The sequence below is a fragment of the Myxocyprinus asiaticus genome, chromosome 37, assembly GCF_019703515.2.
Source record: "Myxocyprinus asiaticus isolate MX2 ecotype Aquarium Trade chromosome 37, UBuf_Myxa_2, whole genome shotgun sequence".
In the NCBI taxonomy this organism is placed as follows: Eukaryota; Metazoa; Chordata; class Actinopteri; order Cypriniformes; family Catostomidae; genus Myxocyprinus; species Myxocyprinus asiaticus.
The window spans coordinates 27,508,897-27,528,048 of record NC_059380.1 but is presented as its reverse complement, the minus strand read 5'-3'; the positions used below and the strand labels follow the sequence as shown (position 1 = coordinate 27,528,048).

General features: G+C 37.3%; 1 pseudogene; it reads left to right on the top strand.

The window, feature by feature from the left end:
- The window catches only part of LOC127428016 (RAF proto-oncogene serine/threonine-protein kinase-like), a 77,776-nt pseudogene that overhangs the window by 29,756 nt on the left and 28,868 nt on the right, over positions 1 to 19,152 (top strand).

Here is a 19,152-nt window from a genome sequence, read left to right as displayed (position 1 = left end):
TATTTTTTGCAGTGTTGTTTCTAAAACAAAATAAATCTAACTGATTTTGTTTTAAGGATTTTTTGATATTTTTACAGGAAAACAATACAGAAAATATTATCAAGAATACAATTTTTGCCCTAATATCAAAGATCTTACTAGCATAAAAAAAAATTATGATCTAACATGAATTTTCTTGATAAAAAAATATGATCGTGCCTGGTAACATGTGTAAATTGTCAGCTTTACGCTAAGCTAAAATGCTATTTCTAGCCATTTTACATGCAAGGTTTATTTCTAATTCTTCTGCTCCAAACTTACTTCAAACTTATTTCTCTGTCTGCTCGTATGAATGTAACACATCATAAGAAAGTGTTTCTCTGCTGTTCAAATGCACTTTGGATCACATCATTTATATGGACAAATGTTTTCCATCTGAAAGGACTAAATATTAAACGAAAAAAATGACAATAAAATGCAAAGTAATCTCTTCAGTAATCAAAATACTTTTTGAATGTAACTGTATTCTAATTACCAATGATTTAAATTGTAACTGTAGTGGAATACAGTTACTTATATTTTGTATTTTAAATATGTAATCCCGTTACATGTATTCCGTTACTCCCCAACCCTGTATATATATATATGTTGTACACAGTATGGGACTTTTAATGATCAAGAAGCCCCAAATACACATAGGACTCTTATTTTGAAATGTATGCATTCCCAGTTGTGAGCTCACAGCTGATTTGCAGACAAACTGCTAACCTGAGCTCCTGAGTTCATACCCTCAGTTCTTTTCGGGTGATTCATGAAAAAGATCTGGTTTAAAAGAGTCATTTGGTCACGACTCTCTTGCGCTGGGTTTGTTGTTGCATGTGGTGCAGCAAGCTTGCACAACAGAACGGGTGAAAAGCGGCGCGAGACACTCTGCCGCTCTATAGATGTATTCAGTAACTCACAAGATGATATCTGACGAAACCGCCTACGAGCAAACACAACCTGACTGTCGCCAATGGCGACTAGAATTTAAATGACTGTCGCAATCAATTATTTTTGGTCGCATTTGCAACCATTTTATTCGCAGTCTGGAGCCCTGACATACCAACATTAATGGGAACTGCTTACACAACCCACCCTTGCTGTTAACTCGCTCTTCCTCTAAAGTAATTGGAGAGGAATTCAAGATGTTTCTAGGTGGTGGTGTATGCTTTCAAGTGGTATACCCAACTTTATCATCACCAAACTGAACAAATACTGCATTCACAATTGTGTTGTTTGTATTAAGGGCTATGTCTGTTACAGCACCACAGACACCATTTACAAGCCCATCAGCAACATCAATATTCTTAATTAACATGACTTGCGCACCTTAATGTATTTGAAACGTTTCCGGTAAACATGAATTAAATACTTTGGAAAAGTGTCCCTTTTTAAGTTGCATTTGTTCAGTTTGTTGATTTTTCTCAAAATCCTGATCCCCAATGTGGTCCGAGCAATATGCAATTATCTGTTTGATGTTATGCTCTTCCACTTTTGTTGGGAAAATGTGTAAAGTGGAAGAGGTTTGTCCAGTTTCCCTACTTTTAAGCATATTTAAGTCATTAATTGATAGTGGGGAACTCTTGCTACGTGTACGCAATCTATTCAATATTCACGCAAAAGCTGGTCCAATAATGATTGTTAATTCTGACAGTGTAAATGTGCTGTTCCACAAATCCAATTTTCACATATAGATCACTTCAAGCCAGACAACTTTCGCTCTGACACTCATAAGCTCTGCCCAACAGGAAGTTGGCCATTTTGGATTGTTTGAAAAATGCATGCTCTGGAATTTGAAATACTCCTCCTAGGGATTTCATGTTACAGGTACCAAATGCGGGCGACATCATGCCAAGACATTGACAATGCTAAATTGCAAATAGATTTTTCATATATATTGAATGGTGTTGCCATGGCGATACGATAATTAACATAAAAAATGGGAAAAAGGAAGTGTCTCATATCTTCTGCGTGCATCATGTGATTTACCTCAAAATTGAGCCAAATTTTAGGCCTTGCGGGCTGATCACATTGATGTGGCTATTGTGGGTCATGGTCGTAACACCAACAACTGGTGGAAGGAAGTGTGGCACTTTTAACAGACTTTGAAATATCCCTCTTATGTTTACCTGAATTGTATCAAAATGTTTTAGAATTATGTCAAGATTCTGAAGGGATTCTTGATATCTTTAATACTGTTGCCATGGCAACACATTAAATGTCATTATTCCTTTTTATCTATATTCACATATTTTTGAGGTACTTGGCATGCTTGAAATTTCATGATATTTTGCAAACACATCAGAGTTGTTGGCCATTAGGCCTGGGCTAGAGTTAACACATGGACGTGACTGTGGAGCTCTGTAGTGCCACTTTTTGACAAAAGTGGTGGGATCAGTTTCTTCTGCGGTCACCAAACTTGCTACATATATTGATCTCATCAAGCTGGACAACTTTATAAATTATAGTCATTAGCTCTGTCGAACAGGAAGGCAGCTATTTTGGATTGAATGTGCATTTTTTGAAAATTGCAGGCCCTGAACTTTTAAATACTCCTCCTAGAGTATTCACACAATTCTCACTAAATTGGGTCAACATGATGCCAAGACATTGTAGATGCTAAATTGTGAACAGATTTTTGATATCTGGAACTGTGTAGCCATGGCGAAGCAATACATTTATGGCGAAAAAAGGGAAATAGGAAGTGTCTCATATCTTCTATGTGCATTGGCAGCTATAGATCAGACTTGAGCAGTATGTTGGTCATGTCGGCTAATCGCATTGATGTGGCTATTGTGGGTTACAGTCATAGTGCCACCAACTGACAACAGGAAGTGTGACACTTTGTGTGACACATTTACCCTCTCAAATGCATGCACCCACCATGCTTTGTTTTCCTAGAGCCACCAGGTGGCAATGGCGCCGTAGTGCTTGGGCACATCACCGCTGCTTGCAGCTATATTTATTATCATTATAATTATTTCAAGGTTTTCTGTACTTTTGGGGTACTTAACATGCATTAAAATTTTGCACAGAGTCTTCGGCCATGAGGGGGGCTCTGTAGCACCCCTATTTTCACTTACAGTCACCAAAATTGATTCATATATAGTTTTCATTAAGCCAAACAACTTTCATAATTATAGTCATTAGGTCCACCCAACAGGAAGTCAGCCATTTTGGATTTTTTGAATATTGCAGTCTCTGAACTTTTAAATACTTCTCCTAGGGGATTAATGTGACTGGCACCAAATTTGTGCAACATCATGCCAAGTCATTGTAGATGCTAAATTGCGATGGATTTTTGATGGCGCAGCAATACATTTATGGCTAAAAATGTGAAACAGGAAGTTCCTTATATCTTCTGTGTGCATTGTGTGATTTTGATGAAAATTCAGCTGTATGTTTGTTAATGGGGGCATACATGGGCATGTGGGGGGGGGGGGCTCTGTAGCACCCCAAACCTGTTAACTGTCACTCCTCTTTTTTGAAAAACAAAACAGAAAATGACCTTTTCAAACTTAAATGATTGTAACTCATGAACGCTAGGGAGTACAGGACTAAGCCTGGTTTCTTTTGAAAGAAGACACTTGGCAGTTTATTGTGCAAGTGAAAGCTGTTTTAAACAATAAAAGTTATACAATTTTAAGTTTATTGTAATGAAAATGTACTGCACAAACTTTTTAATTTTATATAAATAAAATATGCAAAAAATATCAACTGAAATGTAAAAATACTAGAAAATCAAAGCCATATTTCTATCCCAGTTCTGTTCCAAATTTTAGGTTGATATATAAACTTTTGGTGTCAGTTTGTTCAGACACAGTACCAGAAATGTCCAATAGAGGACAGCAAAGCTCCATTGGTGAATTATTCCCAAAAGACCACATCTGCACAATTATCTGAGTAACCTCGGCAGGAATTGGCATAAAAACACAAAGGAACCAAAGCCACTTGTCTGACCATGACCTGATATGAATTTGAGAACAATAATACAAAAAGATCAGTTATATGAAAGCTTTTTCTAAGGAAGGACATTTTTGTCATAAAAAGCCATAAAGGTGGGACAGTAAGATATAAAGTAGGGGTAGGCAATATATACCAGTAGACATTTGCCAACTGGTATAAATTTTGGATTATCGTCTCTATCACGGTAACACAAAATTGTCACATGAGAAATGTTTACAGCACATATGCACTCTGACGGATAAATGGAGTGAGGCGGTGTGATTACTCATTCTGAAAATTCATTTGAATGAGAAGATGAGAAGAGATTATGAAGGAAAAAGTGTGTCTTCCATGGTGTGGAATTGGTTTGGCATTAGACAATGTGATACCGAGCAGAAAACTGCAATTTGCAAGGTTTGTACATTGTGTATGTCGATATACAGTATGTAAATATCCATGTGCGCATGCCTATCAGTGGTCAGTGTTTCATGTGAGACTGAGAGAAATTATGAAACACATGGTTTTTCACTGACAGCTGCACGTGTCATTAGATGAAAAGCATGTCTAGAACACAAGAAAATGTCACTGAATCCGCTACTGAGGCCCGAAATTTTGCTTGAGCGACCACCAAGGCAAATTCAATGAGATTCATCCCACACTCCAAACATGCCTACCATCCAAACATGCACTGCTGTGTTTTGTGCAGGGGTTGCACGGATGCGCAATCTGAAACACACAAGTGCGTGTGAGTATTGAAGTCATCCCAGTCCCTTCATTTGTGCTCCTGTGACAGAAAAAGCGCAGATCACACCCACTACTCATTCTGGTTTCTCTCAATGTCATGTGGGTTTCTGAAATACACATCAAAACCCTTTCTAAAATTCAGTTCAAATGATGTTTAATATCAGAAAGCAAACCATCCATACCGTATTTTCCTTCAGATATTTTATATTTTCTTTATATAGGTTACTAAAACACTAAGAGCCTAATTAAGTATTTATTTATGGATTCTTTTTATTTTTTATTTTCTTTGTTGCATTGCTTTGAGATGTTAAGTTTCTTGAGGAAAGTTAATACTACTAAAAATAATAATTATTATTATTATAAGTATAATAATAAAAATAAAAAGAAGAAGATTAGTGCACATCATCAGACTGAAATGTGGCTTTATTTATTTTATGTTTGTCAACTTGCAAATAAAGTGAAAATTATATAAGATTAAGTTTTCATTTATAAAGTATTTAATTCACTGACTGGAATACTTAAAATGACACATTGCGACATAATATCTAATTACAGCTTAATATCTAATACAATTTTATTTTAAACTACTGTATATTGTGATATATATCGTTATCGTGATTTAAAATTATTCATGTCATGATATAAGATTTTGGTCATTTCACCCACCCCTTATATAAAGTTTGGGATCTAAACAAAACTAATGTTAGAAACACCTCTCAAATGACATGTGAAGTGACAACATTGTATTGCACAACATTATATAATTTGTTTACAAGATTAGAAATATTATAACAACTTCTAAAATAACTGGCTACAATGTAAGTGCTGTTAGGAGCTGTTCATTTTCAACAAACATATAATATTGTTTCTGACAATGAACATTAGTCAGAGATATGAAGTGTTTAATGTTCTGTAAAATTATTATTGTATCATTAATAATGTTTTATTAAACATCGAGGCTATTTAATGCATCCAGATATTATTTTTTGTTAATATTGTTATTAACTACATTGTAGCATTTGATCATTGTAGCATGTGAGCATGATACCGAACTGACGCAAATCGTGAGAAGCGGAGTTCCCGTCTGTGCGTGTTTATGCATGGCGGTGCAAGCATCCGCCACTGACTCTGCACCATCTGCACAACGGATGGCACAAAACAAATAATGTTCAGTGAAAATTCAAATGAAGAATGCGATGGGTATATTAATTAGGAACTATATCAGATTGCAAAGGGATTTTTTAATCCAGAGCCTCCGTTAATTTCCGACCCTGGATGGAACTAGAGATGGAGATGAGAGATGTTACAGGTGTTTAAGTGTCTCTCTTCATCATGCAGCTGGTACATTACACAAAGTATTTTTGCTATTTCTGCCTTTCTTGCAAATGTGCTGCATTATGAAAAATGAGGGAGCGCCAAGATATGAAAGGCGTTCGCCGCCACGTGCTTGCAATGTTAACAGCTTTGTTGATTATAAACAAGAATTATATCGTTTTATCGCATCACGCTTACAGATATGTGTTATAACACCATTTGCATGTCGAATTAACAGGTTTAGAAAAGTTTATAAATGCGTAACATCTTAAGTTCAGTATCTATGTGACAAAGCACTTTTTCACTTCGCGCGCTCACACTTTTGACACTGCTGACAGCTGCGTGAGAGAGGGAGAGACAGAGTGGATTTATTTGCGCAGCTTCTGGAATTACAGTTTGATACAAAAACAAGTTTATTGATTTGATTTGTTCATCTGTATCTATTGGTTTACTAATATAGAGACTAATTTGCAGTTGCACTGTAAAGTGAATAAAAGTGTGCGGGTAAGTATTTAAAATGGATGTGACTATTTAGGGTCACGGTCTTAGCGCCACCACCTGGCAGCACGAAGTGTGGCTCTTACAACATACTTTAAAATAGCTGTCTTCTATTTACCCAAATTGCTTCAAAATTGTTTAGAATAATGTCAAATGCCAAATGCATGTGTCCACCTTGCATTGTTTTCCGAAAGGCACCAGGTGGAAATGGACCAGTTGTGCTTAGGTCCGTCATCGCTGCTTGCATATTTTGCATTTAGTATTTTATTTATTTTTTTTCATCAGAAGAGACATGCAACCCATTTTTGGATCATAATCCACCAGTTGAGAACCACTGATCTAAACCATTTATAGCATTGAAAAACACCACATTGAAGCATTTTAAGGCCTTATGCACTTCTGTTCTACTGTAGTTAGTGTCATTTGCTGAAGATTGCATAGCACGTATTGTCGTAGTATATGACAGCATAATATATTTTTAGTAACACATTTACATTCTGATTGCAAGATACCATCAGCTATTTATTGAGATGGAACAGAGTATAAAAATAGGACAAAATAGAGGTGTTTACAAGGGCATAAGAACGATCTGAAAACTGGGGGGACACTAAATCTCATCACAATATGACAGTTTTAAATAGAAAAGGATATCAACTGCACATTTAAGAAAGCATTTTTTAATGATAGAACTTTTAATAATTCGAATTTTTTACTAAAATGTAGCAACCATGGATGAATGAAAATGTTCTTATTAAACAGAAGATTTATCGTAGAATTTAATGACTGCTCTCAAACATTTCAAACATTGGTCCAGTCAGCCAGAACCAAAGAATCAAAGCATAAAAAAAATATTCCTTAACTCTAAGAAGGTTTTTGTGTCCTGGGGGATATAAACATTTAAGAGGATGGGGAGAGGAGCAAAAAAAAAAAAATGTTTTTTTTTTTTCTTAAAAGGGGGTCCCTGAAAATACTGAGGACATGCAACTTTGTATATTAAGTTTGGCATAATTTCTGAGAAGGCAGCTGACCTTGAGGCAAATGCTCCTATCTTTTCATAGTTATTTTCGTGATTTCTACAAGCTATAAAATTGAAAAATAAAAGCAATATTTTAGAAAAAACAAACAAACAAAATAAAAAAACTTGGAAATGTATTATGTGGGCCCTAATGTTTTGAAAAATAGCTATTAATTAATTTTCAGAGGTTCCTTTTATATGCTTGCCCTTTTTAGGGTTAATGTCAGTGTCAAATATGATCTTACCTGAACAATTTTAGAAGCTTGTGTCATCTCTCTGTCTACACTGTCGACTTGTTCAAATACTATTTTTTCCCTCAAATATATACAGTACTGTGCAAAAGTTTTAGGCACTTGTGAAAAACTTTCAAAGTGAGGATTTCTAAAAAAAATAATGGCATAAATAGTTTTCATTAATCAATTAACATCATACAAATTTCAGTAAACAGAAAAAGAGCTAAATCAATATTTGGTGTGAACACTTTTGCATTCAAAACAGCACCAATTCTCCTACTTACACCTGGACACTTTTTCTTGGTTGTTGGCAGATTCTTGGATAATTTGTGACAGTTCTTTTATTTATTTAGGCTGTCTCAATTACTTCTGTCTCTTCATGTAATCCCAGACTGACCCGATGTTCAGTGGGGGGCTCTGTGAAGGCCATGCCATCTGTTGCAGGGCTCCTGTTCTTCTATTCTATTCTATTCTATTTGCAAAAGGAATGTTTAGGAGTATATATTTATATATTTAGGATATTTCCTATTGACACACTAAAGTAGCAGATATAAATAACCATCTTAAGACAAATGTTTTTGGGAAACATCTTATGTGTATAAGACTTTTGCACAGTACTGTATGTCACAAACATTACCATTACCATTAATCTAAATCATATATATTGGCCAAACAAAAACATGGAAAAGCCAAAGAACAATATCATTGTTTAGATGTAGGCTATACTATGACATAAGATTATTGTTGTTACACACATGACCCTATGAAAGAAATCCTGAATGTCTGTCCCCTTCAGTTTTTTGGCTGGTTGCATGAGTAATTATTGGTGATTCAGTGTCTCAGTGAAACAATAAAGAGGTCCGAGATTTAGAACTCACTAAAAGTTACCAAAATGTAAAATGTTTTCATCTATTTAACAACATTAACTTACAATAGTCAAAGATGACTTGACAATAAACAAAGATGACGTATAATAGTCAAAGATGGCTTACGTCTTGTCTCAGGTAGATTGCATATTGTCAACAACTCAGTTTCTGTCACGCTAATAATGCCTGCAGGCTATCATTAATATTAATCACGTTGTCTGCGTTCACCTGAACTGATTTGTTGAATTAAAACACAGATGGTGATGTTAGTGCTAGCCGAAGGTTTTACTGCTTTTGAGTTAGCCAGCCCCCCCACCCCTAAAATGATTGCTACGACCCTGGGTGTTTATCTGTAAAATGTGGTTTTGTCAGTTCAGACTGTTTTTACTACCACCATGGTAATAATACTAAATGTGTACTAAAAATAACCTCTGGTAATACTGATGATTTAAAATGACATCTAATGACCCCTTATGTCTTCTCTCTTTTAGTTATTTACATGCAAAAAATATCATCCATCGGGATATGAAGTCAAACAGTATCTTTTTCTAAGAACTTGCCCATTTTATTTTCTCTTATTACAGTAAAATCGATACTTAAAGAGCTGTTAAGTCATGAAGTCAGTTTGTAGGCCAATTCGGAGGGCTAACTCAAATGTAAAATTTGGAACCATTGTGTGCTTTAGACTCAGTACACCATATATACAGTATATAAACTGTGTATATACACACACACAAACACACACACACACACACTGCGGCCAAAAGTTTGGAATAATGTGCAGATTTTGCAGTTTCGGAAGGAAATTGGTACTTTAATTCACCAACATGGCATTAAACTGATCACAAAGTATAGTCAGGACATTACTGATGTAAAAAACAGCACTATCACTATTTGAAAAAAGTCATTTTTGATCTAATCTAGACAGGCCCCATTTCCAGCAGCCATTACTCCAACACCTTATCTTTGAGTAATCATGCTAAATTACTAATTGGGTACTAGAAAATCACTTTCCATTATATCAAACACAGTTGAAAGGTATTTGGTTTGAAAATGAAGCTTAACATTGTCTTTGTGTTTGTTTTTGAGTTGTCACAGTATGCAATAGACTGGCATGTCTTAAGGTCAATATTAGGTCAAAAATGGCAAAAAAAGAACAGCTTTCTCTAGAAACTCGTCAGTCAATCATTGTTTTGAGGAATTAAGGCTATACAATGCTTGAATTGCCAAAGAAAAACTGAAGATTTCATACAAAGGTGTACACTACAGTCTTCAAAGACAAAGGACAACTGGCTCTAACAAGGAGAGAAAGAGATGTGGAAGGCCCAGATGTACAACTAAGTAAGAGGTACATCAGAGTCTCTAGTTTAAGAAATGGATGCCTCACATGTCCTCAGCTGACAGCTTCATTGAATTCTACCTGCTCAACACCAGTTTTATGTACAACAGTAAAGAGAAGACTCAGAGGTGCAGGCCTTATGGGAAGAACTGCAAAGAAAAAGCCACCTTTGAAACAGAAAAACAAACAAAAAAAAAAGGTTAGAGTGGGCAAAGAAACACAGACACTGGACAACAGATAATTGGAAAAGAGTGTTATGGATCTTAACCCCATTGAGCTTTTGTGGGATCAGCTGTAAGGTGCGTGAGAAGTGCCCGACAAGACAGCCACATCTATGGCAAGTGCTATATGAAGCGTGGGGTGAAATGTCACCTGAGTATCTGGACAAACTGACAGCTGGAATGCCAAGGCTCTTCAAAGCTGTCATTACTGTACATGGAGGATTTTTTTATGAGAACTCTTTGAAGTAGTTTAAGAAGTTCTGAATTTTTTTTTCAAATTGTAATAGTAATTTTTCATGTTATTAATGTCCTGACTATACATTGTGATCAGTTGAATGTCACTTTGGTGAATAAAAGTACCAATTTCTTTCCATAAGAGCAAAATCTGTACATTATTCCAAACTTTTGGCTGCCAGTATATATATATATATATATATATATATATATATATATATATATATATATATACATATATACACACACATACACTCACTGACCAGTTTATTAGGTACAGTAATAAGCCAGTCATGTGGCAGCAGTGCAATGCATAAAATCACGAGTCAGGAACTTCAGTTAATGTTCACATCAACCATCAGAATGGGGGAAAATGTGAGCTCAGTGATTTTGACCATGGCATACAATTGTTGTGAGCAGAATAGCATCTCAGAATGCACAACACATCAAACCTTGAGGCGAATGGGCAACAACAGCAGAAGACCACGTTGGGTTCTACTTCTGTCAGCCAGGAACGAAAAGCTGAGTCTGCAGTGGGCCTACCATCTGTGTACCTCAGCAGAAATCAAGATTCATTAAACCAGGCTGTTTTTTCAGTCTTTAACAGTCCAGTTTTGGTGAGCCTGTGCCAACTGCAGCCTCAGCTTTCTGTTCTTGGCTGACAGTAGTAGAACCCGATGTAGTCTTCTGCTGTTGTTGCCCATCTGCCTAATGGTTCGACATGTTGTGCATTCTGAGATGCTATTCTGCTCACTACAATTGTACAGAGGGGTTATCTGGGTAACAGTAGCCTTTTTGTCAGCTCGGACCAGTCTGGCTATTCTCTGTGGACCTCTCTCATCAACAAGGTGTTTCCGTCCACAGCACTGCCGCTCACTTGATATTTTTTTGTTTTGGCACTATTCTGAGTAAACACTAGACACTGTTGTGCATGAAAATCCCAGGAGATCAGCAGTTACAGAAATATTCAAACAGCCCTTCTGGCACCAACAATCATGCCACAGTACAAATCACTGAGATCACATTTTTCCCCATCCTGATGGTTGATGTGAACATTAACTGAAGCTCCTGACCCGTATCTGCCTGTTTTTTTGCTTTGCACTGCTAGCACACGATTGGCTGATTAGATAATCGCATGAACTAGTGGGTGTAGAGGTGTACTTAATAAAGTGGTCAATGTGTGCGTGTGTCTATATATATATATATATATATATATACACACAGGTGCATCTCAATAAATTAGAATGTCGTGGAAAAGTTCATTTATTTCAGTAATTCAACTCAAATTGTGAAACTCGTATATTAAATAAATTCAATGCACACAGACTGAAGTAGTTTAAGTCTTTGGTTCTTTTAATTGTGATGATTTTGGCTCACATTTAACAAAAACCCACCAATTCACTATCTAAAAAATTAGAATACATCATAAGACCAATAAAAAAAAAACATTTGTAGTGAATTGTTGGCCTTCTGGAAAGTATGTTCATTTACTGTATATGTACTCAATACTTGGTAGGGGCTCCTTTTTGCTTTAATTACTGCCTCAATTCGGCGTGGCATGGAGGTGATCAGTTTGTGGCACTGCTGAGGTGGTATGGAAGCCCAGGTTTCTTTGACAGTGGCCTTCAGCTCATCTGCATTTTTTGGTCTCTTGTTTCTCATTTTCCTCTTGACAATACCCCATAGATTCTCTATGGGGTTCAGGTCTGGTGAGTTTGCTGGCCAGTCAAGCACACCAACACCATGGTCATTTAACCAACTTTTGGTGCTTTTGGCAGTGTGGGCAGGTGCCAAATCCTGCTGGAAAATGAAATCAGCATCTTTAAAAAGCTGGTCAGCAGAAGGAAGCATGAAGTGCTCCAAAATTTCTTGGTAAACGGGTGCAGTGACTTTGGTTTTCAAAAAACACAATGGACCAACACCAGCAGATGACATTGCACCCCAAATCATCACAGACTGTGGAAACTTAACACTGGACTTCAAGCAACTTGGGCTATGAGCTTCTCCACCCTTCCTCCAGACTCTAGGACCTTGGTTTCCAAATGAAATACAAAACTTGCTCTCATCTGAAAAGAGGACTTTGGACCACTGGGCAACAGTCCAGTTCTTCTTCTCCTTAGCCCAGGTAAGACGCCTCTGACGTTGTCTGTGGTTCAGGAGTGGCTTAACAAGAGGAATACGACAACTGTAGCCAAATTCCTTGACACGTCTGTGTGTGGTGGCTCTTGATGCCTTGACCCCAGCCTCAGTCCATTCCTTGTGAAGTTCACCCAAATTTTTGAATCGATTTTGCTTGACAATCCTCATAAGGCTGCGGTTCTCTCGGTTGGTTGTGCACCTTTTTCTTCCACACTTTTTCCTTCCACTCAACTTTCTGTTAACATGCTTGGATACAGCACTCTGTGAACAGCCAGCTTCTTTGGCAATGAATGTTTGTGGCTTACCCTCCTTGTGAAGGGTGTCAATGATTGTCTTCTGGACAACTGTCAGATCAGCAGTCTTCCCCATGATTGTGTAGCCTAGTGAACCAAACTGAGAGACCATTTTGAAGGCTCAGGAAACCTTTGCAGGTGTTTTGAGTTGATTAGCTGATTGGCATGTCACCATATTCTAATTTGTTGAGATAGTGAATTGGTGGGTTTTTGTTAAATGTGAGCCAAAATCATCACAATTAAAAGAACCAAAGACTTAAACTACTTCAGTCTGTGTGCATTGAATTTATTTAATACACGAGTTTCACAATTTGAGTTGAATTACTGAAATAAATGAACTTTTCCATGACATTCTAATTTATTGAGATGCACCTGTATATATATACTGTATATATACACATATACAGCTCTGGAAAAAATTAAGAGACCACTGCAAAATTATACAACATAGTACTAATGTTTTAACTTAACTTAAGAGTTCAGAAGTCAATATTTGGTGAAATAACTCTGATTTTCAATAACAGCTTTCATACGTCTTGGCATGTTCTCTACCAGTCTTTCACATTGCTGTTGTTTGACTTTATGCCACTCCTGGCTCATAAATTCAAGCAGCTCAGCTTTGTTTGATGGCCATCCATCTTCCTCTTGATCACATTCCAGAGGTTTTAAGTGGGGTTCAAGTCTGGAGATTGGGCTGGCCATGACAGGGTCTTGATACGGTGGTCCCCCAACCACACCTTGATTGACCTGGCTGTGTGGCATGGATCATTGTCCTGCTGGAAAAAAAAATCCTCAGAGTTGGGGAACAACGTCAGAGCAGAAGGAAGCAAGCTTTGTTCCAGGATAACCTTGTATGTGGCTTGATTCATGTGTCCTTCAAAAACATGAATCTGCCCGATTCCAGCCTTGCTGAAGCACACCCTGATCATCACCGAATTGTTGGAATTCCTGAGGACGAAGAAGGTCAGGATATGGTGAAATTCCTGGAAGCGCTCTTCCCGAATCTGCTCGACATAAGCTGGAAATCGAGTGAGCTCACAGGGTTCCGGCTCGGCGATCAATTCTGGTCAAATTTCTGAGATCATCCAATAAAGATCTCATGTTACGCAAGGCGAGGAGTAAAGGAAGGCTTTCTTGGAAGAACCACAGCATTTTCTTGTTCCCAGACTTTGCGAATTCGACGAGAGAAACATGATCGATTAAAGAAATGCAAGAAACTCTTACATCAATGGAAGTTCGCTTTTGCACTGATGTTCCTGGCCAAATTGAGAATAGATGCTAAGGATGGCCGCAAAATATTTACATGTCCCCAGCAAGCGATGTCCTTCATAAAGTCAGTGGAGTAAGTTATTTTGTTGTACTCACATTGCAGCCAAGGGATCCGACTCACTGAACATTCACTTGACCATCCGAGGAAACTGAGCACCTTTTTTGTTTCATTTTGTGCTGGTTCTGCCTAGCGGCTGGAGTTTGTTTTGTGTAGTAGCACTGCTTTGGGACAGTGTTGTGGATGAATCTGCACATTCTTTGTCCTTATGCCTCCTATTGGTTGGAGTTTGTTTTGTGGAGTATTTCTTCCAGGACATTGGAGTGATTGGGTCATTTGTTGCACTCATGTAGCAGTCGAATGAGCAGGCTCACTGAACATATGTTTGACTGCCCGAGGAAACCGAACAGCATTTTTTTTTTTTTTTTTGTGCTGGTTCCGCTAGCGGCTGGAGCTTGTTTTGTGAAGGAACACACCTTCGGGACAGTTATGTGGATGAATCTACACATTCTTTGTGTTTATTCCACCTGTTGGCTGGAGTTTGTTTTATAGATTATCTTCTGTTGTACAATTCTGTCTCACAAAATTTGAATAGAAACACCGGACTTGAGCAATCCAACAGCAAAGTTGTCACGGGGGCTCTTGTAGGCGTACATGGACTGTTTGAGTTTAGAAGGATGGACGCCAGTTGCCGCTGTCATGCGTGGGGTTAATGCAGACGTTTTTCTTTTTTCTGTTTCTTTGATTCGGGGGGATGTTTGGGGTTTGATTGTTGCACTAATGTTGGAATGTGGTCGTTATAATTTTATTTTTGACACACAATCTATTTTTTCTCATATGTCAAAATGTAAAATGTTAATATGAGTAGATTGTCTCTCTCCACATGGAATGTGAATGGTTTGGGGCACCCTGTAAAAAAAGGAAGGTTATTTATCTTCTTAAACGTAACAAATATGATATAGTGTTTCTTTAAGAAATGCACCTTTCCCTGCAGGAAGCTGAAAAATTTGGGAAGATATGGGGTAGACATGTTTTCTTTAGTGCTGGCTCAAATAAGAGCATGGGAGTCATTACACTGATAAGTAAGCATCTACAATTCAAATGTCTCAAACTGATTAATGATAAATTAGGAAGAGTCATTATTGTTTTAGCAGAAATTCAGGGTCAAAGGTTGATTTTGGCTAATATTTACACACCTAACGCTGATGATCGGGGCTTTTTTATAGATCTTGAAGGGATGTTGCACTCCGCTGGCACCCCTCATGATATAATATTGGGAGGAGACGTAAATCTATTGATGGACTCAGTCCTTGATCACAGTAAAACAAAAGTGTGTAAGTCCCCTAGAGTAACACTGAAGCTTCACAGGATGTGTAAAAATCTTGGTCTTGCAGATATTTGGAGACATTTGAACCCATCTGGTAGGGACTATACATTTTTTTCATCAGTCCATAAGAGTTATTCTAGAATAGATTTTTTAATATATATCTAAGTCCCTCATTTCATCTGTTGTTGATTGCTCAATTGGAAACATCTTAGTCTCAGCTCACACCCTGGTGAGTTTAGAGATGTTGCCACATACAGAGAAAAATAAATCATAGTTGGCGCTTTAATGTATCCCTTTTGCAAAATCTTGAATTCCAACAAATGTTAAAGGCTGAAATCAATGTTTATATGGAGACCAACTGATCCTCAGTATCCTCTGTGGGCATGGATTAGGAAGCACTTAAGGTGGTTCTTAGGGGTCGGATCATAAAATATGCCTCATTCACCAAAAAATCAAAAGCACGAGAACTTGTGGAATTGGAAGGGAATATTAAAAGTGCCAAGGCAGAGCTGAAGCACCGAATGTCGTCTGACGGCTTCAGAGAATTGACCTGATTGAAATACAGATATAATACTATTTTGTCGTGGAAGGTGGAGTTTTGGCTATTCAGGGCAAGACTTGTCTTTTTAAGATTCTGGAGATATACGGGTTTGGGAATACTTTTATTGGATAGATGGTACAAACAAATGGATTAATTTCAGATTATTTTACTCTGGATAGGGGCACCCGGCAGGGTTGCCCTCTTTCCTCATTATTGTTCTGTCTTGCCCTGGAACCATTAGAAGCCGCGATAAGAAAGGAAGATGATTTTCCAGGGGTGTTGGCGGGAAGTATGGCGCATAAGCCTTTACACAGTGGAATTTTTTGTAACCAGTGGAATAATTTTATTATTCATCTCCGACCCCACTAAATCTATGCTTTGCCTACACAGAATTATTAATTCCTTTTCTAATTTCTCAGGATACAGAGTCAATTGGTCTAAATCTGAAGCTTTGGCTCTGACAGCGTACTGCCCAGCGACGGCTTTTCAGCTGGGTGCCTTCCAATGGCCCAAACAGGGCATTAAGTATTTGGGCATTTTATTCCCAGCAAATTTGTGTGATTTAGTTAAGAGTTAATTTTGACCCCTTAATAAAAAGGTTTTCGAGCGATGTGGGCAGGTGGGCTTCATTACATTTATCTATGATTGGGAAGGTTAATGTTATTAAAATTCATTGAATTCCAAAATTCAACTACCTGCTATGGTCTCTCCATGTAGATGTCGCCCTCTCTTATTTCAAGCAATTTCATAGCATAGCGAAGTCCTTCATTTTGAATGGTAATCATCCCAGATTACATTTCAATAAATGATATAGGCCGATTGACAAAGGTGGGCTAGGCCTTCCCAAAATTTTGTTTTATTATTATGCATTCAGTCTCACACATTTGGCTCATTGCTCACTTCCACCTGAGAGAGCCCCTCCCTGGTTTTGTATTAAACAGGAATTTCTTGCCCCTATTTCGCCATTGCAAAGCCTTTCTAACAAAAAAAAATCGGAGAAGTTAAGTTACACCCCATTATCTTGCATTTGCACTCGGTATGGACAAAAGTGTCCAGAGTGTTTAATTCGGACATTTATTTAAATGTTGCCTCGAGCATATGGCTGAACCCAAAATTATGTATTATTAAGTCCCCTTTCTGCTTGTCAGAGTTGATTGTGAGGGAGTGTGACGAGGAGCAGGGTGGGGCCGTGAGTGCACACGCCCGGCCCCCAATCGAGTTAATCAGCCGAGGAGAGGGATAAAGACAAGCCGGATGCAGCAGTTTGATAGAGAGAAAGAGCCACACACAGCTGCTGTGTGTGTGTTTATGTTTGTGTCTTTTTGATTAAGTTTTCATTAAATGTTACTTTGATGGTTCGTCCCGTTCCCGCCTCCTCCTTGCCTGACCTATATATATATACAGTATACTGGAACAAATCACAATGCTCAAAATGGCTGCTGAAGGAATGGAAGTCTTTAAGATAAGAGCCTGTCTTTTGTTTGTTTACTCTAGAATGCATAGGCGCATTCGCTGGACCAGTTTTGTGATTTAAGCTTTTATTTATGCTATTTGTATGTTGATATAAGTTATTTGAATGTAATCTTGAGCAGTACTGTTGTTGATTTTAGTCTTTCCCCATTTATGGGAGTATATTAATGTCAAATTCCTTTGAAACAAACAAAAAAAAACATGCTGAATTGCACTAATTGAAACACTGCATTAACAGTGCTTGCATTTTGGGGGGGATGAAATTTCACATGGTTGTATATTTAAGCTGTGAATATTTCAATTGAAAACATTTCAAACCAAATTTCATCATTAAAAATTCACTAATAAATATTCACCATACAAAGTTAAATATATTATATTGTTACTGATTTTCAATAACAGCTTTCATACGTCATGGCATGTTCTCTACCAGTCTTTCACATTGCTGTATATATTTTTTTTTTTTTTTTTTTTTTCATTTACATTACATTTAGTCATTTAGCAGATGCTTTTATCCAAAGTGACTTACAAATGGGGAACATAGCAAGCAATTTGTCATACAAAAGTCAACAATATCTGCAGTATCGCACTGCCAAGTTATCAAAGTGGCTGGAATAGTATAGAAGCTAGAGTAGAAGAAAGAGACAGACAAGATTATATATATATATATATATATATATATATATATATATATATATATATATATATATATATATATATATATACACCAGTACTGTGCAAAAGTTTTAGGCACTTGTAAAAAAATTTTAAAAAATTATGACATAAATAGGTTTCATTTATCACTTAATGTCATACAAAGTCCAGTAAACATAAAAAAAAAAAAAAGCTAAATCAATATTCGGTGTGACCACCTTTGCCTTCAAAACAGCACCGGTTCTTCTAGGTACACCTGGACACAGTTTTACTTGGTTGTTGGCAGATAGGATGTTCCAAGCTTCTTGGAGAATTCACCACAGTTCTTCTATCTATTTAGGCTGTCTCAATTGCTTTTTTGAGGGGCAGTGGCAGTTTTGAGGGGCAGTTTTTTTTGAGGGGCAGTGGTGGCACAGCGGCTAAGGCTCTGGGTTACTGATCACAAGGTCAGGGGTTCAAACCCCAGCACTGCTAAGTTGCCACTCTTGGGCCCTTGACCCTGTCTGCTCCAGGGGTGCCATATCATGGCTGACCCTACACTCTGACCCCAGCTTAGCTGTGATATGTGAAAAAAAAGAATTTCACTGTATGTGTGATAAATAAATATAATTATAATTATTATTATGCTTCTGTCTCTTTATGTAATCTCAGAGTGACACGATGTTCAGTGGGGGGCTTTGTGGAGGCCGTGACATCTGTTGCAGGGCTCCCTGTCCTTCTATTCTAATCTTTTCTATTTGCAAAAGTAATGTATGGGAGTCTAACATTTATATTTCATATTGACACACTAAAGCTGAAGATATAAATAACCATCTTAAGACAAATGCTTTTGTGAAACATCTTATGTGCCTAAGACTTTTGCACAGTACTGTATATATATATATATATATATATATATATATATATATATATATATATATATATATATATATATACACACACACAGTACATTTGTTAATGTAACAGGTTCTTTGTTCATGGCAATGGAGGAGTCAGGAGACAACGAAGCAGGTTCAAGGTCCTTCTGAATC